This window comes from Ursus arctos, unplaced genomic scaffold, assembly GCF_023065955.2.
Source record: "Ursus arctos isolate Adak ecotype North America unplaced genomic scaffold, UrsArc2.0 scaffold_2, whole genome shotgun sequence".
NCBI lineage: Eukaryota > Metazoa > Chordata > Mammalia > Carnivora > Ursidae > Ursus > Ursus arctos.
The window spans coordinates 86,312,675-86,337,048 of record NW_026622874.1 but is presented as its reverse complement, the minus strand read 5'-3'; the positions used below and the strand labels follow the sequence as shown (position 1 = coordinate 86,337,048).

General features: G+C 46.6%; 2 long non-coding RNA genes across 2 annotated transcripts; both read left to right on the top strand.

The window, feature by feature from the left end:
- The first annotated feature begins 107 nt into the window (after positions 1-107).
- Positions 108-6,260, top strand: LOC125283427 (uncharacterized). Its single transcript, XR_007191276.2, has 3 exons — positions 108-258; positions 551-707; positions 6,023-6,260. It is a non-coding gene; the product is annotated as an uncharacterized LOC125283427 (long non-coding RNA).
- A 6,912-nt stretch (positions 6,261-13,172) lies between these two features.
- LOC130544283 (uncharacterized) lies at positions 13,173-16,138 on the top strand. Its single transcript, XR_008960454.1, has 2 exons — positions 13,173-13,364; positions 14,186-16,138. It is a non-coding gene; the product is annotated as an uncharacterized LOC130544283 (long non-coding RNA).
- The last annotated feature ends 8,236 nt before the right edge of the window (positions 16,139-24,374 follow it).

Here is a 24,374-nt window from a genome sequence, read left to right as displayed (position 1 = left end):
CAGGCGCCGCCCCGCGCCCCGCCGCCCTCCCCTGCGCCCGGCTGCGGGCGGTCCCGGCAGCGCGCCCCGCGCCCTCTGCGGCCGGCCGCCGACCTCGCAGCGGGCGGCCCCGACACCCCGGCCCGCCCCCCTGGGCGCGCGGCCGCCCCCGCGAAGAACCCCGCCGTGCTTCCCCCTGGCTGGCGGAATAAAGTCCCAGCTCCTGTGGGGGTCTTCCGGGCGGCCCCAGGCCCCCAGCCGCGCTTTGCGGAGGGGCAGGTGCATCTGGGGCTGCGGGGGGTGGGGGTGGGTGGGCAGCTTTCGTCCTTCTCCCGTTTCCAACAGCCCGGCTTCTGGCTTCTGCTAAGTGCCCGTAGGTGCTCCTCCTTAGAATACTTATTGAGTGCCTACCATATGCTAGGCGCCACAAGAATTTAAATAGTGAAACAACCCTTATATCAATAGCTAGGACAATCTGGCAGGTTCTGCTCTGAGGCGCTGCATGTAGTAACTCATTTGATCCTCCCAACTACCCTATGAAGGAGCTATATTACTATCACTCATTTTACAGACGGGGAAACTGAGGCACAAAGGGGCAACTTGCTGAGAATCACGCAGCAGGTGTGGAATTTGAACCCAGGCGCCATAAACCACTAACTACTGGACACCAGAAAAGCCCCAGGGGAGCCAGACGGTGGGGAAGAACACTAAGGAATAAAGTATTTCAGGTAAGAAGAGGTCCTAAGAAAAAGTAAAACAGAGAGGGACATGTAAGGCCAGTGAGGCCGGTGGTTGAAAGATGCCCCTGATGAGGAGATATTTGAGCTGAATCTGAAGAGAATATGGAGGAAGACTAGTTTTGGGAATGAAAACAGCATGTGCAAAGGCCTTGGGGTGGCATGTTTTAAGGAATTGTCTGAAGGCTAGCTTGGCTGGAGAGCCTTGAGGAGGGAAGAAGGGGAGGAGGTGAGGTAAGGGATGTGCAGACTCAAGCTGGGTAGTGTTGGGGACCCCAAGAGTAATTTGACCCCATCTTAGCCTCAAGGAGCTCCTGGTCTGAGTAGTGACAAACTCCTCAGAGCCAAGGACAGCCCAATGGGGTTGCTGTGGTTGGGGGGTGAGCCAGGGAAGCAGGGAGTAAGTGTTGGCTTCCTGTGGGAGGGGACATGGTACTTCCATTCTGTTTCATTATTCTTCATGCACTCACGCTTTCTTGGCCCTGCTGCCTAACCTCTGTGACAAGGGCTGAGGACACAGATATGAAGATATGAAACAAACACAATCCTTGCTTTCTGAGACCTTATAACTCAAGTATGTGACAGTAGACAGTCTCTGGGAGTCAAGGATGGCTTCCTGGAGGAGGTGGCCTCCACAGGTCAGTGCAGGAGAGAGCAGGAAAAGGGAAAGGCATTCAGGCAGAGGCGACCGGGTGAGCAAATACCTGGAGGCGAGAAAGACTACAGTTATTCAGCATCTCTGTTTTGATGCCTCCATCGTGCCAGGCCCTGTGCTGGGGGCTGCGGAAAGGGAGAAATACAGACCCATCTCCCGCTTTCCTAGCCCTGGGGGTCTGGCTAGGGCCCTGACAAGTAAGAAACGCAAGCAGTTGGGTGTAATGAACACTGGAGGGGGGCAGCCCAGGCAGACAGGCAGACAGACCTCAGCAAGGACAGGAAGCTTGGCCAAGCTGCAAAGTCCAACAGGTCAGATGGGAATTCTGCATTTCACGTGAATTCCACGAAGCGCAACCTGGGCAGCTGTAGACATTGCTTTGCTGATGAAGGTTTGATCCTGCCTAGAAAAGCTTGCACCCACATTCACGCCCATCCTTACACCCACTCACTCACATTCCCCAAACACATTCACAGTCATGGACTCGCACATCCACCCACTCACACCCCTGCACACATTCACACTCATCCACGCACACTCATTCACCGTATGTTGGCACTGACTTACAGTCATCTGCACACTCCACGTGTTCACACTGATGCACACTCACACCGCCACGCACATTCACACCCACACACAGGGACTCCAACTCATCTACAGCTGACCCTGAACACCATGGGTGGGGGGTTAGGGGCGCCGACCCCTGGGCAGTGGAAAATCCACGTGTAACTCTCGACTCCCCAAATACCTAACGACTAATAGCCTCCTGTTGACGGGAAGCCTTACCGACAAGACAAACAGTTGATTAACCCATATTTTGCATATCATATGTATTATACACTGTATTTTTAGAGTAAAGGAAGCTAGAGGCGCCCGGGTGGCTCAGTCAGTGAAGCATCTGGCTCTTGATTTTGGCTCAGGGCCTGACCGCAGGGTCGTGAGATTGAGCGCTAAGTCGGGCTCCTCACTTGGCATGAAGTCTGCTTGAGGTTCTCTCTCCCTCTTGCCTCTCCCCCCACCTCCTCGCCTGCACGCATGCACGTTCCCGAGAGAGAGAGAGAGAGAGAGAGAGAGCACACAAATGCATAATGACTCGTATCCACCAATATAGCAATGTGGACCGTGGAAGCCGTGGAAGTCACTGGTCTGTTCAATGTCCCTACAGTTTTCCCTTTTTCAAAATGTTATACAGGGGGACGCAGGCTGCATATAGTCTCTTAAGACTGGTTTCTTTCACTTAGCAATATGATTTTAGGATTCCTCCTTGTCCTTTTGTTGTTGATTGCCTTTTTTTTAAGCGCTGAATTCCATCATCTGAATATACCACCATTTACTCGTTCACCTGTTACAGGACTCCTCAATTGCTTTCAGTCTGGGGCAATTCGGCATAAAGCTGCTATGAGCGCTTGTGTGCAAGGTTTGTGTGGGCATGTTTTCAACTCCTTTGGGTGAATATTGAGGAGTGCAATTGCTGGATCATATGCTCAGAGGACACTTCGTTTTGTAAGAAACTTTGAAACACTCTTCCAAAGTCTCTACCCTTTTGCATTCCCCCCAGCAACCAGTGGGAGTTCTTGCTTGTTTGCGTTCTTGCCAGCACATGGTATTGTTGATATTTTTGGATCTTAGCTAGTGTGGTGGATGTATAATGGTATATATCGTCATTATTTTAATTCGCAATTCCCTAAAGGACATATTATGTCGGGCACCTTTTTCTATGTTTCTTTGCCGTCTCTTAGGTTACTGATTTTAGAGTTTTCTTCATTTCTAATATCTGCATTCAGTGCTATAGATTTTCCTCTAAGCACTTCCTTCACACCTCACAAATTTTGGTAAGTTATGTTTTTATTTTGTTTATTTAAAAATACTTTTTAAAATTTCCCAGTGATTTCTTCTTTAATCTATGTGTTTTTGAGAAGTGTGCTTTTTATTCTCCAAATATTTTGGGATTTTCCAGCTATCTTTCTATTTTCTTAAGGGAGGGGAGGGGCAGAGGGACAGGGAGAGAAAGAATCCTAAGCAGTGTCTATGCCCAGCATAGAGATCATGACCTGAGCCAAAATCAAGAGTCGGACGCTTAACCAACTGAGCCACCCAGGCGCCCCGATCTCTTTCCATTTTTGATTTCTAGTTTACTTCTGTGGTAGACTAAGTATATACTTTCTATGATTTCTAATCTTTTAAATTTGTTGAAGTCTGTTTTATGGTCCAGAATGTGGTCTGTCTCGGCAAATGTGCCATGTGAGTTTGAGAAGAAAGTATAATCTTCTGTTGTTAGATGAAGTATTCTGTCAATGTCAATTAGATCCAGTTGATTGATAGGGCCGTTTGGTTTAGCCATGTGCTTACTGATTTTTGCTTCATGGATCTCTCAGTTACGGACAAGGTGTTGAAGTCTCCAACTTCGAATATTATTAGTATTACCCAATATATGATTACCCACATAACGATGGATTTATCTATTTCTCCTTGCAGACTTTTCAGTTTTTGCCTTATGTATTTTCACACTCGGTTGTTAGATGCGTTCACATTAAAGATTGTTATGTCGTCTTGGAGAACGGACGCTTTTATCATTACATAATACCCTCTTTTCTGAAGTCGGCTTTGTCTGAAGTTAATGTGGCTACAGCTTTCTTTTGGTGAACGGTTAGCATGGTATATCTTTCTTTATCCCACTAGATTTCATCTAAGTGCATGTATGCATTTGAAAAGGGTTTCTTTTTTTTTTTTTTTAAGATTTTATTTATTTATTCGACAGAGATAGAGACAGCCAGCGAGAGAGGGAGCACAAGCAGGGGGAGTGGGAGAGGAAGAAGCAGGCTTATAGCGGAGGAGCCTGATGTGGGGCTGGATCCCAGATCGCTGGGATCACTCCCTGAGCCGAAGGCAGACGTTTAACCGCTGTGCCACCCAGGCGCCCCTGAAAAGGGTTTCTTGTAGACAAAATGCAGTTGGGTCTCGTTTTTTAATCCACTCTGACAGTCTCTGTTCTCTGGTTGATGTATTTAGACCATTCACATTTGAAGTGATTATCAACGTAATTGGGCTACTATCTACCATATTGGTTAACTGTTTCGTATTCATTGCACTTATTTTTTTTTCTTAACATTCTCTTTTTCTGCTTTCTCTGGTCCTCACTGAGCATCTTATATGATTAAAGTTTCTCTCCTCCCTTAGCATATCAATTGTACTTCTTTTTTAAAACGTTTAATGCTCGTCCTAGAATTTGCAATATATATTTACAACTTAATCTAAATTCACTTCCAAACAATGCCGTATTGTGTTACAAGTAGTGTGGTTACCTTATAACAAAATTTTCCCAGTTTTCCTTCCTCCCATCCCCTATGACACTGCTGCCGTTCATTTCACTTACCCGTATGTTATAATCACCTAATACTACTCTTATGTTGAATAAGATTAAGATTTTTTTACAATTTAATTAAGATTTTTTTACAATTTAATTTTTAATTTTCCTTAGTTTATTTCTTCTCTGACACTCTTCTTCATGTTGATCTGAGTTTCTGACATTATTTTCTTTCTTTCCAAAGAACTTCTTTTTTTTTTTAAAGATTTTATTTATTTATTTATTTGACAGAGATAGAGACAGCCAGCGAGAGAGGGAACACAAGCAGGGGGAGTGGGAGAGGAAGAAGCAGGCTCATAGCGGAGGAGCCTGATGTGGGGCTCGATCCCACAACGCCGGGATCACGCCCTGAGCCGAAGGCAGACGCTTAACCGCTGTGCCACCCAGGCACCCCCCAAAGAACTTCTTTTAACATTTCTTGGAAGGCACATCTATTGGCAACAAATTTCCTTGGTTTTTGTTTGTTTGACAAAGTCTTCACTTCTCCTTCACTTTTGAGGGGTAATTTCACTGGATGTTGAGTTCCAGGTGGGTGGTTTTTTTTCCTTCAATACTTAAATTTTTCACTCCACTCTCTTCTTGCTTGCCTGGTTTTGACAAGAAGTCTGTTTCTTGATAGATAAGGATTTTTCCCCCTTACTTGCTCCTTTCACGATTTTTTCTTTGCCTTTGGTTTTCTGCAGTTTGAATATGATACGCCTAGATACAGATCCTTTGATATTTATCTTGCTTGGCTCCATTCTTTTTTCTCTCTACATACCCGTTTGGGAAATTTCTGTTCACATACCCTCAAGCTCACCGGGCTGTGTCCAATCAACTCATGTGTCCACCAAGAGTGTCACGCATATCCATGATAGTGGGTTTTTTTCCTAACATTCCTTTCTGATTCTTTCTTGCGGTGTCAGTTTCTCTGCTTGCGTGTTGTCTACTTTTTCCGTTAGGTCCTTCAGCATATTAATTTGCAGTTACTTTTAATTCCCTTCCTGTCTGATTAAGTCTTGAATCTGTATCATATCTGAGTCTGGTTCCTGTGGGGCTTTATCTTTTCAGACTATGTTTTTTCTTGCCTTTTAGCACATCTTATAAATTTTTGTGGAGAGCCCAGCACGATATGTTGCATAATAGGAACCGAGATAACTGGGCTGCCAGGATGAGGTTTTATGTGAATCTGTCTAGGAGCTGGGCTGTGTTTAATATTTGCAGTATCTGTAGATACCAGAGGGTTTAGTTTTCTCTAGCTTCCTTTTTTTTTTTTTTAAAGATTTTATTTATTTATTTATTTGACAGATAAAGACAGCCAGCGAGAGAGGGAACACAAGCAGGAGGAGTGGGAGAGGAAGAAGCAGGCTCATAGCGGAGGAGCCTGATGTGGGGCTCGATCCCATAACGCCAGGATCACGCCCTGAGCTGAAGGCAGACGCTCAACCGCTGTGCCACCCAGGCGCCCCTCCTTTTTTTTTTTTAACCCTCTGTGGCCTTTAGGTTTTCCTAAGAATTCCTTCTTAAATAAAATGTCTTTTATTTATTTGTTGTCTTTTTTATTTTATTTATGTATGTTATGTAGTTATCGTCCTTCAGTTCTCTCAGTTGTGCTCCCCTGTTATTATACGGGAGCCCTGTTGATGGGAGGGGGGAGGTGTTGGAGAGGAGAGGCCGTCTATAGTAATATAATTAAATCTCGATTTTCTAGGGGGCCTGAGTTCCTGGTCTGTGGCCTTCAGAAGCATTTCTTAGACTTTTTTTTTTTTTCTTGCCTTCCTACAGACAGGAAGGCTAGATGGAGCTGGAGTTGACCGCATTTTCCTTCCCTCAGCTCCCATGTGGCTCTGGTAAAGCAGCCTCCCTCAGAGGGCAGGCCTTTGTTACGGAGAACGCTCTCTGTGCATTTCAGAATAGTCACTTCCCTCCCGCTCCCTACCCCAAAACATGAGGGGATTTTTTTTTTCTCTGATATTAACTGGGAGCATGTGGTAGGCTCCTCAAGGTAAAATCTATGAAAGTATGGGGTCCTCCTAAGACTGGGCCCCGTTTTCATCTCCCAAGTTAGTTCACACTCAACCTCCTGCAATTTATCAAAAGTATCACTCAAGTGTTCCTACCAGTTATTAGCTGTAGTGGTTTCTGCATCCAGTAAGCTGATCTTAGCTGTGAAATTCTGTGTTCACCTTGTCTCCCCAGCTTTTGAGGTGACAGCCTGCCCCATGACCTCCGTTCCCTAAAGGGTCTAAGAAAAGTCCTCAGTCTTCACTTTGTTCAGCTTTTCTCTCGTTGTGAGGATGGCAGTGATGACTTCCAAACTCTTTCCAGGTCGGAGCTGGAACTCCAAGTCCTATCTCCCCAGTTGGAAGCCTAGTTGTCTTAGTTCGTTTTCCCCAGAAGCAGACTCGGAGATTAGGATTGTAACACAAGCAGCTTATTTGGCCAGTGGTCCCAGGACCACCAGGAGAGGTATGGGAAGTACAACTGGGAAGGGAAAGCGTGAACACAGCTGGCATCACCGAGCAGGCAATCTCTCTGGTCAGTTAAGGCTCAGTTCCGCTACACAAGTCTAGGAGACAGTGGACAACATGCACCGGAAAGTCATCTCACTAAGGGGGAGAGAGCTGGGGTATTTATACACCTACTCCTCTCAGCCATTGGCTCGGAGCTAGCGGGGTGGAAGTGGAACAGGGACCGGGAAGGGGAGCAGAGCAGGCTCCAACAACCAGGAGACAAGCCCTCAAAGAGCTGCTTGCACTGGCGGTTGGGAGTCAGGAGACGGCAAAGCTGATGGGACACGGGAAGGAAGGAACTGCAACAGGGTGGCTCTGCCTCTAAAATGAGGAATGACTTCCTTTTCTGAGCAAAACCCACTCCGATTCTTCTAAAAGCAGCATGATCTAAGTGTTAGGATCTAGAGAGAAAAAAAGTGTTTCAAAGAATTTGTCAGCTGTCCTCTTCATTCTCCATCCAACACAATGCTTTACCGTCTGTTTTATTTTTAGGTCTCTGTCACTGGTAGGTTGATGTGGCATTAAAACATGTCCAGTGATTTTTCCTTCCACGAAAGAAGGAGTCTAGTTCCCCTCTCCTATGGAAGACCTGGCCTCAGTGGGTCTCTTCTCATGAATAAGATCTGGTAGAAATGATGCAGTAACTTCTAAGGTTAGGTTTAAGAAGGAGAAACAGCTTCCCCTTGGAATTCTCTCTCTCTCTCCCTCCTTCCGTTCTTCCCATCCCCCTCTCTCCCTCCATCCCTTTCTCTCTCTCCCTCCCTCTCTTTCTCTCAACTCACACCTTGGAATCCCTGAGCTGACATGTGGGAAGTCCAGCTACGCTGGAGAGAGCACATGAAGAGTCCACAGAGAGATACAGAGAGAAGCCCAAGGAGCCCCAGGTGTTTGGAGCTTTCCAGCCCAGGTCCAGATTTGAGTGAGTGAGTCATCAGACGGTCAGCTCCAGAGTCATCCCAGCTGACACCAAGGGGAGCAGAGATGAGCTAAGCTCACTTCACTCCAACAAAATTGCAAAATCACGCACAAAATAAGTGCTGTTGTTTTAACCTGTCGCCAAGTACAGCAGAGACAAGCTGTCTCCACCAAGCCCTGCCAGATTACAGATTTATGGACAGAATAAGTGCCACTAAGTTAGGGGATAGTTTTTTTTTTTTATGCTGCCATAGTACCTTGAATTGCTGTATAACCATGATAATCACCTCCCACATTCTTCCTTGCCAACAGAACCCAGACTTTATCTAGGGGCAGTGAGGTACCCTGGTGGAGGCAATGGATCATGATTTGTTTGGGCCAATCATGGCAATCCTATTCCAGCTTTCTCAGCCTCCTTTGTCCCCAGGGGTGGCTGAGTGACCCAGTTCTGCCAATGAAACACAAATGCAAGTCTGTGGGGAGAAGCCTCTGGGACAATGTTAGCATTCCTGATAGACATGGTCTTCCTGCTGTGACCACAGAACATCTTGCCACCATGAGAGAAGGCCAAGACAAGTGCATTGTGGGAGCCTTGACATCTATGAACAACTGGACTCCGGCAACAGCCAGTATCTGGAATTCTTGTAAGGCGAGAAATATTTCCGTGACTTCTTTGAACAGCTGAATCACACCAGCTGTGGCCAACCTCCAGACACCATTTAATAGGAGAAGCTTGAACCTCTGTTTATGCTTCTGTTGCTTGGTTTTGTGAGGGGGGGGTGCTTTGTTTTGTTGCAGTTTAACAGAACAGACCCAGTGGGATTATTTCAAGAGTTAGAGCCGTCTGAAACCTCCAAGCACTGTGGCTTCCTTGGCTTTGGCAGGTGAAGACAGAGGGATAGGGATAGCCAACGACCCCGAGCTGAGCTCTGTGGACAAAGCAAGGAGACTGTGTCAAAGAGGCTGAGAACTGATCTTTTCTGCTACCACTCTTGGGGCAGAATGACATCCAATCATACCCTAGGTAAGGCGGTCGCCATAAACAGGAGACTGTTTAGAGAAAGAATGAGGACGATGGTGATGGCGATGATGGTGATGATAGTGGCGATGATGGTGATGATGACGGTGATGATGGTGATGATGGTGATGATGATGATGGTGGTGGTGATGATGGTGATGATGGTGGCAATGATGGTGATGACTGATGACGGTGATGATGACGATGATGATGATGACGGTGATGATGGTGATGATGACGATGATGGTGTTGATGATGGTGATGATGGTGGCGATGACGACGGTGATGATGACGTTGATGACGACGGTGATGACGGTGATGATGATGATGATGGTGGTGATGATGGTGATGATGACGGTGATGATGGTGATGATGACGATGATGATGGTAATGATGGTGATGATGACAATGATGGTAATGATGGTGATGATGGTGATGCTGATGGGTGTGGGAAGGATGTTGTTGACGATGGGGTGGAGGTGATGATGGTGGGGATGATGATGGTGCTGGTGCTAATGACAGGATGGTGCTAAGAACTAATACTTGTATAGTTCTGTGGCACCGTGTGCCAGACCCCGTTGTAGGCTAAAATGCTAATTACAAAAATTCTAGGAGTTAGGTGCTCTTCTTAGCTCCTTTTCACAGATCAGAAAATAGGCACAGAGAGGATAAGTAACTTGCTCAGATCCGGTAACTGGTGAGTGTTGAACCAGCAGGCACTTTCTCAGAAACGAGAAACTTCTCCCAGGAACCTGATAGACATGAGATGCTCACTTTGCTTGTGGCCATGGGTACGACTTACCACCTGGGAGGAATGTACATGAGGCTTAGTGTTTCTGGCTGAAAAGCAGTAGACTTCAGCTTACTCACCTCACTGATTTCCTGGGGGAAATGGAAGAAGTCCTGACTTACCCTGATCTCAGGCTGTCTTCCTCCAGGCCACCGCTGACTCAGCTGTTGGAGTTCACAAAGTTGAATCAGTCATTCGCCCTCTCTCTCAGTTAAGAATCCCTCTGTAGCTCCCCATTGCTAGAATTTCTCAGTCTCGGCACTACTGACATTTTGAACTGGATGAGCCCTTGCCGTGGGAGGCTGCCCTGCGCTCTCTAGTACGTTTAGCCGCATCCTTGGCCTCTGCTCACCAGATTCCAGAAACACCCACCCAGTCGTGACAATCATAACGTCCCGAAATGTTGCCAAATGCCCACTTGTTCGGGGAGGGGGAGTAAAATGGCCCCCACTTTAGAACCACCGGGTTAAAGGAACCAGGCTTCTGAGCTAGAGAAAGTGATCTGACCACAGGTCTCGGAAGACCTGTGCCAGATGGTGGGCTCCCCGAAGGGTGGGGTGCCACTCTTATTCCTATTTCTCTTCCCCCCAGGTTGATCTGTAGCTCAGAGCAATGATGACTCAAGAAAGAGTGGTCAAATCAGGCGTAACCAGACTGTGGTCAGGAAGAAAGCCATGCAAACAGAAAGCATGGGAAGTACCAAGGAGTGGGGGGGGGGGGACTCTGAAAGGTCCTGAGGGCATCTCTGAAGAGGAGAGAGCTGCAGCGGAAGGTAGAGAAGCTTTGCAACGGAGGTGGGAGGGAAGACTGCTTCTGAGTCACAAAGGGCAGTGTGAGCAAGGGTTGGAGGCCTTGGCTTTTAGAATAACCTCTCTTGGGCGCCTGGGTGGCTCAGTTGGTTAAGCGTCTGCCTTCGGCTCAGGTCATGATCTCAGGGGTCCTGGGATCGAGTCCTGCATCGGGCTCCCTGCTCAGCGGGGAGCCTGCTTCTCCCTCTGCCCCTCCCCCTGCTTGTGCTCGCTTTCTCTCTCTGTCTCGAAAATAAATAAGTAAATATAATAACCTCTCTCTCAGGCAGCCATGTGGATGGTGAACCTGAGGGAGATACAGCTGGCTGTCACAATAATCCAAGTGAGACCTAGGGCCCAGCGGAGGGGAGAGCAGGAGGTAGCGTCCTCTGATTTCGTTGTGCAACTTCTGGCTGCATACATGCTAATCCTTCCCAAGGGTGTAAAGGCAAATATAAAATTTCCAGCCCCTGTCAGTGATTAATAGCATGACTTTCTTCCCCACCAGCTCTGTGCCACTGTCGATGCAGTTCCAGGCTAGCTGTGCGCTTCCTTGTTTCCTCAGGCTGGGAAAGCATCCACCCTCTTCCTTAAAGGCCTCATGCCTCCTCGGTGGAGAATTCTTGAGCCCCAGACAGAGGGCTGGTTATGATTTCGTTTGTTTTCTCTAGGAGACAGTGAGCATGTGGAGGCGATGACTTTGTCTCGTGCGTTTATTCCTTGAACCGATATTGAACGAGCACGTTGTATGTGCCAGGCACCGTGCTAGGTGCGGGGAAACAGCTGTGTACAACTGTCTCGTATCCCACGCAGCCCCAGAGGGCCTGGTGAGTGAATGAGCGCATGAACGCTTGAACGCATGAACCGTGGGGTGGTTGACATGGGCGGCTGAGACCTGGAGAGGCTCGGTGACTTAACCATGGCGGCCTGGCAAGATGTAGCTGGGGCAGGGCTGAAAGAATATGGAAACGGGTGCATGGCACATGGGGCTCCACACTGGGGCTTTTCTGTGAGGTTTTCTGTTCCCACACCTGTCAGCAGACCTGTCTGCTTCTTCAGCTAGCTGGCCAAAGATGTAGGAACTACGGACATGTTTGTAGTGGATGGGAATGGCTTGTCTCCCACACACACCTGTCCCCTTGTTGTGAGGCGACAGCCTCCTTTGCCTTTGGGGAATCTAGCCATCCTCAACTTTCCATCCACAAACATGCTCAGGGCTCCTAGGATGGGAGCATGCGGTCCTGGCCTGCATCATTCATTATACCTGGTGCCGCTGGCCTCAAGGCCACAAAACTTGGTCTAGGGGCAAGCGTGTGACCTGAGTGCCCTCAGCTAGCGTCTAATCAGGGTGAACTTCAAGGCTTTGGTGGGCTGCTGGGACAAGAGCCTTAATACCCTTTTGGCCTGGATGTGAGCATGGAAGGTTTGGATTGTAACTTCATTGCTTGGGTGCCATCTTATAACCGCCAGGAGAGAGGTCCTTTCTGTACATGGAAAGCCACAGCAGGGAGTCATGGGGTGGAGAAACAGAGAGTAAAATTAGGTCGCGACATCACTGTCTTAGCCCCTGGATCCAGCCAGGCCTGAAGCCAGCAAAATCTCACCTCACCTACATTTTGGTTATTTTCTCAAGCCAGTCTGTTGGATTTTCAATCTTAACTCTTGCAGTACTCTACTTGGTGCTCAACCTGTGGCAAGGAAACCTTGGTACTGGTTAGTCCCCAGTGGAAGGACATAGGAATGCACCATGGCAAAGCTGTCAACAGGGTGGCACCCCGCTCCTGCCCTCTGGCTGCTTTGCAAGAAGAAGGCAGGAGAGCACCAGATCCTTTAAACAAGGGACAAGCCAATGTGTGCCTTGCATGCCTAAAGTACATTTCCTAAAAGGAGTGGCCTCCTGGTTCCAGACTTTCTTCTTGGGTCTTCTTACAGACCCTGGTACAATCAATGCTTCTTGACCTTGGTGACATCCTCTGCTGGTCCTTTAGCGCCATCCGTGTCTTTAACTCAGCTTACCTCTGGCTGGTTCTTGTACCTGCTCCTTGTCTCAGGACACTTGGAGAAACTTCTGGAAATGTCATTCCTCCAGACTGGACTCAGCCCTGTAGCTCTCATTTCTTAGAAACTTACCATGTGCCCCCTGCCATGTAATCAGTTGTCTCAATCTTCAAACAACCCTGTATGTTCCCATTGTATAGAGGGCAGGGAGGTTAAGTAACTTGCCCAAGGTCACACAGCTAGCAAGTGGGGAAAGCAGACCACACCCTCTATCTCCTCTACTCCGCAGCCTGTGCCTTGAACCATGCTGCCATATTTCCTCTCTGGGATTCTTTCCAGAGGCTCTACCTATGGGCTTCTTTGTCTCAAGGGCAGGACCCAGGCCAAAATGAGCCAACGTCCTAACCTGTGACCTGTTTTTCCCTTCGTAGTAGGTGCTGTTGATGCCCCCCCCCCCCCATCCCCTAGCACTTACCAGTCCAATTTCTGGCTGCAAGCACCAGCGACTCTGCCCAAGGACATTCTCTGGCCCCAGGAGACAGCTTGGCCTGTGCAGAGGGCAAGCAGAAGTGTCAGAGAGTTGGTGCTCACAGAGCAGGTCTCAGCCAATCGTGATTGGAATTGGTGGGTAAGTTGCTCAGTTTCCTTGCTTCTCAGGGCACGTGGCCGGGACAACTTAAAGGCATGCTCTGCAGTCTCCCGGAGGCTCCAGAGAGAGGGAGCGCTAGTCCCCCAGCATTAACCTGCTCATCAGCACTCCTGCCCTGGCTCCCTTCCCACCCCCTTCACTGCCCCACTCTCTCCCAGTGCTTTCTGGGATCCCGTCACATGTAAATTATTCTCCAGCCCTTGTCTGAGGGACTTCGGGGGCGACCTAACCTAAGTCAGCCACCTCTTGTAGCACCCTTGATGTTCCTCCGATGAGCCACCCTCCCTGGCTCTCAGTCCCTATAAATTAGGTAGAATTGACTCTACCCTGGCTCAGAAGTGGGCAGGTGACTCAGGAGTGGCCAATCAGAACACACTGGTCCCTTACCCTTAGTGATTTGGTAAGAGACGGGCATGGGACTCACTGGAGCCCATGAGACCCTGAGATTCTTCTGGGGCTGCTGAAATAGAGATCCACCTGTCCTTTCCACAGGTGCCCCACCTGTACCCCTTGGAGGTTGTGGGGCTGGAGCTCTGGCAGCCATCTTGCTTGAAACCAGCTTTACTACTTCTGAATATAAAGACAGAACATGTGTTGTAGGAGACTGTGATGATGGCCTCTCTTCCACCCTCCCCATATCGACACTCCCTGCCTTGTAACTGATCCGTGCCTCTCACTGGGAGTCTGAGCTCTACCACATGACTTGTTCTGACCAATGGGATATGAGCAGATGTGATGGGAGGTGGAAGCTTGAAATTCGCTTCCATGATTGGACTTATTTGCACTTCTGCCATTGCCAGGAGGAGGCCTGGAGGCTGGGCCCACCCACAGGGTAGGAGAGAATGTGGAGCCGAGTTGCATCAACTGCCAAGCCGAGGTCAGTCTAGATCACCCAACAGCCAGACTGTGCCCAGACATGAAAGAGCCCAGCCAAGATCGGCACAGCCACCTGGCCGACCATCGCAACGTCAGCAATACACACTTCTCTCGCAGGCCCCTGAGGGCTTTCGGCAGCTTTCCTACAGCAGCAGATAATTGATGCACTTCTCAGTCAGGAAGTTGGAGCCATATAGAAAAGCTTTAAAAAAAAATTAAGTGAAAATCACCCGAAATCTCAAAGGTAGCCCCCCGGTGACATTTTGGTGAACATTTCTCCATGTGCACGGGCATACACACCATAGACACCTCCATGCACATCCCCCGTCACAGAATTACTATAACTTTGGCAAGATGGGAGAGGGTTCTGGGGCAAAGGCCACAAAGATAAGGATATGATGTCATCCTCCAAAGGGTAGTTGTTGCCTCAGCACATCTGGGAGGAAGTAACAATGATGAAAGGATTAGCACTGGGCGTGGAGAGAGGAAGACCAAAAGGCTAAGGTCTCAGGGCGGTTGAGGGAGGTTATAAAAACACGATGGTTAAGAAATCAGAGATACACAGGACAATAAAATAAGCAGGAATGGAAAGATTCTTGGGAAAGAATCAGGCTGGTTTGTTATCTGTCATCCCGAACCCCAGGGTTTATTCATTCAGTTGTTCAATGAATATTTATTGATGCCTCTTCTGTGTCATCACATCCCAGGAGCTAGGGACTGCAAAGGTGAGTGAGACATGGTCCCTGTACCCCAGGGAGTTTGTGGTCAGCTGAAGGAAAGAGTCACCAGGTAATTAGGGTACAACGTGATACCAATTCTGAGAGGAAAGCAAGCAAACAGAGAATTTTCTAGAGAATGGCCAACCAAGTGGGCATCTGATGGATGAATAGGAGTTCTCCAGTTTGAGGGTGATTGGGATGAGGTGGGGAGAGTGACCCAAGCGAAGGAACAAATTTTGCAAAGGTGTAAAGGTGAGACCAATCACTGGGGTAATTGATACGAGATCAGGGAAGGTGAGGGGGCAGGGAGAGTAACAAAGACAGGTAGAAAAGAAACAAGGTTCTGCTTCAGGAGAACAATGGCTTTTAATTTTTTTTTTAATTACAAACCACAGTAAGAAATGCATTTCCTATTTTGGCCCTGTACAATCATTCACACATACACACACACACACACACACACACACACACACACACACACGTATGTGTGTATATCTGAAGCAAAGTTCAGCAAAACAATATTTCCCCCTGCAACATGGCATTCATTCTGATATTTGTTTTACAATGTTGGTCAGGGGTGAAGTGAGCTGATCACAAAATTGTTCACATCATATGATTTCATTCCTATAAAATTCTATAATAGGCAAAACTAATCTATAGTGATATAAATGACATGAGGGGCTGCCTGGGGTGCGGACCGGGTGGGGCAAGATTAACTGCAAAGAAGTGGAAGAGAACTTTCTCAAGAGATGGAAATTTTCTATATCTTGATTGGGGTGGTGGTTACATGGGCACATGCATTTGTCAAAAACAAATACATAAAAATAAATGTGTGTGAGGGAACTTTCTCGGGCGGTGTTGACGTTCTATATCTTGATGAAGGATTTGCATTGCACAGGTGAATGCATTTGTCAAAACGCATCAAATGGTCCCCTTAAGATTTGTGCACTTCATTGTATGTAAATTTTACATCCGAAAGAAAAAAGATTGTGAACAAAAATTGTACTGTAGTTGATGAAATGCATGCTGAAATGTTAGGAGGAAGTACTGTGGTATCTGCAACTCACCACTTCGAAATGGTTAGAGCAATGGAAAGTTTGACAGAAGTGTGATAAAGAAAATATAATAAAAATGCTAATGCTTGTCAAGATAACTTAATGAAGAAAGACTGGTCTTTTTAATACATGATGCTGGAATAACTGGATATCCACCTACAAAAGAATGAAACTGGATCCCTACCTCACATCATATACAAAAATTAATTCAAAACGGATTGAGGACCTAAATACAAGAGCTAAACTATAAAACTCTTAGGAGAAGGCATAGATATAAATCTTCCTGACCTCGGATTAGGCAATGGTTTCTTAGCTATGACACAAAAAAGTACAATCAACAAAAGAAAAAAAATAAAGCAACTGGACATCATCAACTTGAAAAGCTTCTGTGGTTTAGAGGATTCCATCAAGAAAGTGGAAAGATGATCCACAGAATCGAGGAACATTTTTGCCAGTCATATATCTGATAAGAGACTTGTCTCTAGGCTGTGTGAGCAACAATGACACTTCAGTAATGACAATACAGACGGCCCAATTTTAAAATGGTAAAGGATCTGAAGAGACAATTCTCCAAAAAAGATAGACAAGTGGCCAACAAGCCCATGAAGAGATATTCAACGCCATCAGGGAGATGCAAATAAAAACCACCCTGAGATACTGTTTCGTAGCCACCAGGACAACAGTTAGCAAACAGATGGACGATTGCCAGTGTTGCCGAAGACGTAGAGAAACTGTAACCCTGTATGCAGCTGGTGGGGATGTAAAATGCTGCAGCCACTTTGGAAAACCGGCTGGCGGTTTATGACCCAGCAATTCCGCTCCTAGGCATATAACCCAGGAGAAATTAAAACATGTGTCCACATAAAAACTTGTACACAAATGTTCACAACAGCATTATGTGCAATGGCCAAAGGGTGGAAACGACCCAGAGGTTCATCAACTGATAGTAAGTAAAATGTAGCGTATCCGCACGAGAGAGTATTATTTGGGAATGAAAAGGAAGGGTGTATTGGTTCCTGCCACAACATGCATGAACCTGGAAAACGTGATGCTAAGTGAAAGAAGCCGATTGCAAAGACTCACATATTGTGTGTTCTATTTATATGAAATGTCCACAGTAGACAAATCCACAGAGACAGAAAGCAGAGTAGTGTGGCTGGAGGTGGGAAGGGCAGAGTAGGAGATTGATGGTTAAGGGGTGCAGAGTTTCCCTGGGAGGATGAAAATGTTCTAAAATTGATCATGGTGAAAGGTGCACAAATCCGTGAGTTCACTAAAGCAATTGAATTGTACATTTTTAATGAGTGAATTATAGGATTTGTTTTCATTTTTTATATTATATCATTTATTTTTATTTTTTAAAGATTTATTATTATAAATAATAAATCTTATTATTTAACGATTTATTATTATGTAAGATTTATTTGAGAGAGAGAGTGAAAGAGCATGCATGCATGTGAGAGCATGGGGGAGGGGCAGAGAGAGAGGGAGAGAGAATCTCAAGCAGACTCCTGCTGAGTGCAGAGTCCCATGGGGGGCTCAGTCTCACAGCCCCAAGATCATGACCTGAGCCAAATTCAAGAATTGGACACTTAACTGACTGAGACACCCAGTGTCTTGAGTGTAATATGATTTATGGATTGCATCTCAGTAAATCTGTTTAAAAATGTTTTTGTAGATATAAATGAAAAATTTGATAAATTGCACTTCACCCCAAATAAATACTTCTGCTCTTCAAAAGACAGTACCAAGGGGATAAAAAGATAAGCCACAGAATGTGAGAAAATATGTGCAAATTATATATCTAATAAAGGGCTTTGTATCCATAATATATAAAGAACTCTCAAAACTCAATAAGAAAATGACAACTTTTTTAAATGGGCAAAAGACTTGAACAGGAATTTCACCTATAAATATAGACATGTGGCAAATGAGCACATGAAAAGATGCTCGACATCATTAGTCATGTGGGAATTACAAATTAAAACCACAAGAGATACCTCATCGCACGTTAGAATGGCTCAAATTTTTTCAGTGTACCGACAATACCAAGTAAGTGTGAGAGTCGAACCAACCAGAGCTCTCAGACATTGCTGGTGGGAGTGCAAAGTAATATGGTCATTTGGAAAACAGTTTGGCAGTTTCTTATAAAGTAAAACATGTTTCACCATATGACCTACTGTCCTACTCCTGGGTATTACTCTAGAGAAATGAAAACACATTTACAGAAAAACCTGTCTGCAAATGTCTCCATACAGTGACTCCAATTGTAATTGCAACAAAAAAAAAAAAAAAAAAAGAGGAAGAAAAAAGAAACAACCCGAATGCACCGCAGCTGGTGATGAATGAATGAATAACCCTTGGTACATCCGCATGATGGAATCCTGCTCGGCAATAACAAGGAACAATCCTCTGATACACAAAACACTATGGAAAAGTCTCCAGGGCGCTATGCGTTACCAAAGAAGCCAGGCTCAAAATGCCACGTGCTGTACGACTCTCTTTCTAGGACAAGCTGTAGGGAGAGAAAATAGGAGCAGTAGCAGGGGCCAGGGGTGGGAAGAAGGGTCACTGGAAACGCGGGGGGAAAATGTTCTGGATTAAAGGAACTATTCTGTATGATGAATGGGGTGGTGGCTACGTGACTGTATTTGTCCAAATTTATAGAACCGTACTCTAAAACAGGTGAATCTCGCTGTATATAAATTATACCCTAATCTACACAAATTTTAAAAATAGGTTAATGGTAGGATCCAGGTGGTGGGATTACGGGTATTCATCATAAAGTTCTTACAACCCTTTGGTATGTTTGAGCAATATTCCTAACCAGATGTTTGGTAAAAAAATGTCAAAAAGATGTGAGGTGGTTGATAAAAATGAATAAATGTATGTATGACCAAAACAAACTAACAATTAATTAGATTTTTTAAAAAGTGACTCATTTCCCCCTTCAAATCTTAAATTATAATAAATAATAAATACAGGAATTAAAACATGGTCATGACCCGCTGCATTGATTTTGTAAGCCATCGATTGGCCATGCCCTGCAGTTTGGAGAACATTGCTTTAGAGCTGGTTAAGGCACTTGAACTTTAACCCGAGAGAGCCTGGGGAGATTGAGGAGCCCAGACATGGACTCAGCTGGGCCGACTCCCCACTCTAGGACCAGGACTAGTTGGAGGTCCTGGGGAGTAGCTGAGGTTCATGCCCAGCTCAGAGGTAAATGGCTGTCTTGTGTCCCCAGGGAAGCTGGACCAGGGAAAGAATCCTGTGTCCTGTACCAGGGGGCCAGCATTGGGGTGACAGGAGAGGACAGTGGGCATTCTGAAAGTCATCACCTGTGTGGATGAAAAATCAAAGCCTTCCTCAACCATCTGGACTGGATCAGACCTTGGATTTTCACGTGACTCTGGATGGAAGAAGGTTCTCCTGTTTATGAGAGAGGGTAGCTTTATCGCCGGCCCGTCACTGGGCACACAGGGTCAGGCTTAATTTCATTTATTAGTAAAATCATACTTCCCGCGTCTAGGACAATTGTAGTCAGGGAAAAATGTATCCCTATTACAGTTGATGTATATACTGGAGTTACATTTAATTTCAACTTTTCTAAAGGGGATCACGAATAAGAAAATAGTCTGCTACTTGAAAGTGCGAGTTTGGAAACCTCTCATTCATTCAGACTCATTTTAAGAGTTTCACCTACTCATGGTCTTGCAGCTCAGATAATACCCCAGTGTCTTCCTTACCGGCCCCATCTCCTGACCTCTGTGCCATTTACCCAATGCTCAGAATACTCACAGTTTTTAGAGAGATTCTCTTTCATACTTCTTTGCCTTTGCATAGACCCTTTCCCTCTCTTGTCCCCCTGGTGAACTCCTATTCAGCCTTCAGGACCCAGCTTAAGCTGCACCTCACCTATGGAGACTTACCCGGATTCTTTCTCCTTATGACAGTGGTAGTGATTCCTTTCTCTGCATTTCCACCTATCTGGGCATGCAGCTGTAATGTCAGGCTGGCTTCCTCTCTGAATGTATGAAAAGCCACAGGAATTTGTTGTCCCAAATAAAACTAAGCCCGATGCCAAGCCCTCATGCTCTCAGAGGTTGCCGGAGTCTCTCTCTACTTCCAGGGTGACACGAGGGTGGAAGTGTCATACACAGGACAGATGCTTACGGAGAGTCCTCTGGGCTCTGATCTGCAAAAGGCACCATTGAGTGGCTATTGTCTGATTCTGCCTGCCCCCAGAAGGACGACGGGTGTCCTCACTGCTCCTTCCCAGCTTGGGCACCCCCCTCCTCCATCGTGCAGTCCCACTGGGGTCCTGTCACCTCCGGGGCACCGCAAGGCAGCACGGCATTGTCACGCCACCCCAAAATGCCTCCACCCCCTCCCCCAGGTTTGGGTAACTCTCCCCCTCCTGAGGCTCCCTGCTTCTGTCCATCTACACCCCCCCAAACACACACACCAGCACTTCTGTTTCCTTCCTCCCTGGGAGATTTCAATAGAAACAGTGTGGTCTGGTTTGCCTAGGGAAGGGGAGAGGGATGCTGATGCCAGACGGTTTCTTATTAACTCACACCCTGTTGCACATGGATTAGCACTGATCTCACCACGTTACAGTGATTTATTCCCCCCCACCCACCCCGGACCTTCCTCTGAGCTGTGAGTCTTTGGAAATCAAGTACTATCTCGTTGAACTTGCTCTCCAAAAAGCCAAGAGTGGGCTTTCCAGTTGTGACTGTGGCAAGTTTTCTAACCTCTCTGAGCCTCAATTTCCCTGCCTATAAAATGGGGGCAGCAATAATACAACCTCGTGGTAGTGTGGTTGGGATGAACCCAAGTAATGGGTGCCGATCCCTTAAAACAGTGCCTGACACGTAGTAATGACTCAACTGATATTAGCTGCTATGATTACTTTTTGTTGTCATCATTGTTACTTGCAGTGGTTGCTTGATTGCCTACCTAACAGTCATCCCCAGCTCTTTTCTCCCACTACAGAAACTGAAAATGTAAAGTACTCATCTCCCAGCCTTGCTTGCCAGCTGGGCATAAGCATGTGACCAAATCTTGAGCTGCAGGACTAGACTGGGAGTGTGCCAGGGGAGGAAAAAGAGTTTCCCCTCTGATAAAGACAGGAAAATGGAAAGAGATGTTGGACATTGACATGGAAAGAGGTGATGCTTGGAGCTGTGGCAGCTATCTTGTGACCATGAGGGCAGCGCTCACTAGAAAAGTCAGCATGTGGAAGATGTCAGAGTGGAAAGATGGAAGAGTCAGGGGCCTTTATGACATTGTTGAGTTGCTGCTCCAACCCTGGAACCTCCTATCTTAGAACACTTTGGCAAATTAGATCTGAAATGACCTTATTATGAAAGCTGCTTTTAGTTGGTACGAGCAGCTGAAACTACTCCATTGCATACATTATTACAGAAATTTATGCTCCGTGACTATTGAAAGAAAGTGGCAAGGCCAGGGTGGGAATCCTGGACTTTTGGAGGTTCGGGTAAGTGGGGTTTTGGTGAGCACCTTCTATTGTCCAGCCCCCACTCCCACCCCAGGTCACATTAGCACGAGAGCTGGCTGCCAACTGAGGTCATAGATGGGTGTTGGCCCATGGTAGTTCTGCAGTGTGTTCGTAGGAAAGCCAGTAAACACACAGCAAATAAAAGTACCAAAGAGTGGGGGAGAAGAATCACTCACAAGTGAATAATCCAAATTCCTCTGGCTTTGTTTTTGCTCTGAATTATCACACAGTGTTGTTTTGTTTAATCTGGGGCTCCCATAATCCCAATTGGAACATCAGGTCAGAGGGCTATCGGCTGGCAAAGAAACACTTCCTGGCTAACCTTTTTCAGTGGTCTTTCTAACTTAGTTGTGGTACGTTATTCATTCTGTTGTATCGAAGACTCTGTCTCTCCGTGGCTGAGAAAAGGAGGGGCAGGGGTTATGCTTCTCTTGTTTCTGGTTAATTCTGTGGCTAGAAGAAATTTCGTGGGAAAGACGAATGCACAACCTATTTTTACCACAACGACTACCGGTCCCATGGTGCTGCAGGATGTTGCAAGGATAACTGGCGTGCACCTTGTTCACGTTCACATGATCCTTCTCGGTTTGGGGGGGGTCCTACGGTGGGTCAAAAACAAGCGAAAAACAAGGAGGGTGGCAGATAAGACATTTTAAGGACAGGTCTTTTAGGGATATGTAGCCACGAAATATCATTTCTCTGCTTTCTCACGCTCCTGTGTTCTCACATGTGCTCACATTTCTGTGTGTAGGGGAGGAAAATCTCTTCCCTTCTCTCCCAGGTTCTTCAGCCGGGCCTAATAATTAAATTGACATAAGACAGATGAACAGGAGAAAGACAACCTCAACTTCATATGCATAGGGGCTCATAAAAATCTAAGACTCCAAGAAGTGACCAAAGCAGGCAGCTTTTTCTGCTTTTTAGACAAAGACATGATGTATTTGTGAAGATTTGACAACACAAAGCACTTTGGGCTCAGGGGCAAGCAAATTAATGAAGAAGTAACGATGGTTGTTTCTACAGCCTTCTTGGCCCTGATTTCCCCATCTCTGGTGATAAGGATGTTTCTCCCTTCCAGGAGCAGGGAGGGCGCTCTCCACAAGGTGGGGGCACAGAGGAGGGTCAGGGGGGACGGGGGGGGGTCAAAGTGTCCTTCTGGCACTGGCTGTTTCTTAAATAACTTGAATTCAAAATAACCAATATGCCAAACGGCATATTTCAGGGCGGCCTGCTGTGAACCCCATCACAAGTACGTGACCATATTTCCTCTGCATACTACCCGCACTGTCTAGGGTCAGCGATGAGGTTTCACAAAACACAAAGCCTGTCTTTTTCAGGCTCTCCTTTGGTCTTCCTTCACCTCTGTATTCACTCATTCTTCTCCCAGGGTTCAATCCTGATCCTCTAATTCTCTAAACACCTCCCCCTCTTCCTTCTCATCCTCCCCTAGATGGAAGCATTTGCCACATCCTCATCTTGTTGCTTTGCCGTTCTCTTCTTGTTCAGCTCATTTCTAACTGCACTTTCCCCTCATTGGGTATGTGGCCATTATCAAAGCTTCAGCAATGCAGAAGTATACAATGTCAGTGAACATTTTCCCCTGGACCTCCCTCCCCTCTGCCCCTCCCTCTTCCCAGAAGGAGCCTCTGTGAGTATTTGGGCGTACATTCCTTTGGACCTTGCAGAAGCAGAGACATAATTTGATAGCATGGTTTTGACTACAGTACTCCACCCCTTATCCGAGGGGGGGGGTCTGTTCTAAGACACCCAGTGGACGCCTGAAACTCCAGGTAGTATCGAACCTTATATATACCACATTTTTTCCAATACACACATACCTGTGATAAAGTTTAATGTATAAACTAGGCACAGTAAAAGGTTACTAGCATAACTACGAATAAAAGAGAACAACTGTAACAACGGACTGTAATAAAAGATACATGAATGTGGTCTTTCTCTCTCAAAATATCTCATCCTATACTTATTATCCTATCCTTCTTGTGAGGATGTGAGATGATAAAATCTCTACATGATGAGACAAAGTGAGGAGAATGACTAGGCACTGTGACGCAGCACGAGGTGGCTATCGACCTTCTGATGATACCAGGAAGATTGTCTGCTTCCGGACCGAGTTTGACCTAGACTAACCAAAACTGCAGATAAGGGTGACCACTCTCCAGCTTTAGGCTGATAACCCCCAATCTCTCCATCTGACCTTGTCCATCCTCCCATGTCCTAGTGCTTCACGGCCCACGTCTCGTGGGCCTTTGCCCCCAGCTAACTCTCCGATCCGTCAAACTCCAAATGCTTAAGACCGAAGTCTTTCTCCAGGCTCACTTCTCTGTGTTCTCAGCCTGGGTTAATGGCCTCACCATCCAATTAAGCAAGCTGGAAACCACGTCCTCCTCTTTGACTTCCCTCTTTCTGTCTCTGTCTCTCTTTCTCCTTCCCCTTCTTTCTCATGAAAGATAAACACGAGTCAGCACAATCGGTCCACTCTACTTGTGTATTCATGTTCACATCCGGCCTGTTTTCCTCTCCCTGTTGCCTCTGTCCTGGCCCAGGTTCTAACTCCCTCTCGTATGACCTAAAGTGACACCCTTCCCTGCTTTGCATTGCTGGGGCTATCTCTGTATATCACCACCCCCGTCCCCAGTACCATTGTACCCCTTCCTCCCTCCCACTTGATTCAGTCTGCAATGGCCCACACCTAGAGAATAATCACAAGCAATCCCATTCCCCCCGGAGCACATTCTCACTTCCCCAGACTCATTTGCAGCGGGGTGATAATATCACCCCATTCTGGCCAATAAGA